Raw genomic sequence first — 1,720 nt, 5'->3', positions numbered from 1 at the left:
CAGTGATGGCGAACCTTTTGAGCTTGGTGTGTCAGCATTTTGAAAAACCCTAACTTAACTCTGGTGCCGTGTCACATATAGAAATTTTTTGATCTTTGCAACCATAGTAAAACAAAGACTTATATTTTTGATATTTATTTTATATATTTAAATGCCATTTAACAAAGAAAAATCAACCAAAAATATGAATTCGCGTGTCACCTCTGACATGTGCATCATAAGTTCGCCGTCACTGCCCTACACCATCAGTACCACTCCCTCTAGGAGCCCCAAGCAATGAAGGATCTTGAAACAAACAGGGATGATTGGGCAGCTGTGAGGAGCACACTGCACTGGACTTCGTATTTCTGAAGAAATAAGTTTTGCTTTCCTTATTTTCTGTCTGCCAGAGGTGGTCGGGGGCCACCTGTGACTCCTACATTCTCTGCAAGAACTCTACCTCTGGACTCTTATACTTCATCTGGCGTGAGGAAGGAGTTGCCATTCTTTATGTGAGAGTGGGCAGCATCATGTAGCAGGCAATATTTATACATGTATATTTAACTCTGACATCTCTATGAGATTTTCTTACTAATTTCAAGTAAAATTATATTTTCTAAGTTTTGCTGTTTCATTTGAACGAGGGCCTACATGGAATAAATGTTTTATAATTTGGAGCACTGCTGCTCCAAGTAGTGTCTGCATTTGTTCTTAGAAAATCCTAAATTCTTTCCTGTTACTCCAGGTTCAAGTGAATCTCCTATTTAGCTATCAGGGTTGATGGATGTATGAATGGATGTATGAATGAAGGTATGGATGGATGGATAGATAGATAGATAGATAGATAGATAGATAGATAGATAGATAGATGGAAATATAAAGATACCTGGGTAGCCCTGACTGCTGTCCTCGGTGTTTAGAGCATTGGCCTACACTACGAAGGGTCTTGAGTCAATTCCTGATCATGAGCACCTACCTGGGTAGCAGGTTTGATCCCTGCCTCCAGTTGGGGTGTGTTTGGGAGGCAACCAACAAATTTGTCTCTCACATAGGTTTCTCTCTCTCTTAAAAGCAATGGGAAAAATATCCTCAGGTGAGGATTAACAAAAAAAATGAGGTATGTGGATAGGTACATACATAGATACGTAGAAAGATATAGATGTGCAAATATACACTGTTCTGTTCTGCTGGTCTGCCTGCGAATTATTGTGGCTGCACCAGGTTGCTTTGATTATTTGGTTGGCAGATATATTCGAAAATCTATTTAAGGTGAAATTAAATGAAATCCTTTCCCCTGTATATTCCTGGCTATTTCCATGTGGTGTTCTCATGAATATAAGCAAAATAAAATAACTATCATTTTTATATGAAAACCATTAAATTTTCAGCATTTAGATAAGTAGATATCTTAGTGAATTATTAAGTGTTTTTCTAGATAAAGTACATTTTACAAAGTAAAGGCAGCATTGACATGTTTCATACCTCTAATAGTTTCTCTTTCTAAAAGTGTTGGTTGGAATATTCAGAACAATGTTAAGTAATAGCAGTGATATGTGCTTGTCTTGCTTCAGACTTTCAAACTCACGTTTAAAGGACTTGCAACTGTTGAAATTATGCTGATTCATAATACATTTAAAATAAACTATATAACCTAGTCAGAAAATGCCTATGTGTTCATATTATTGTTTTCACTGCATAATGTGTATTATTATTTAACACACAATTTCTATCATCCACTCAG

This window comes from Myotis brandtii, unplaced genomic scaffold (genome assembly GCF_000412655.1).
Source record: "Myotis brandtii unplaced genomic scaffold, ASM41265v1 scaffold244, whole genome shotgun sequence".
In the NCBI taxonomy this organism is placed as follows: Eukaryota; Metazoa; Chordata; class Mammalia; order Chiroptera; family Vespertilionidae; genus Myotis; species Myotis brandtii.
Note: the sequence above shows the minus strand (reverse complement) of the source record.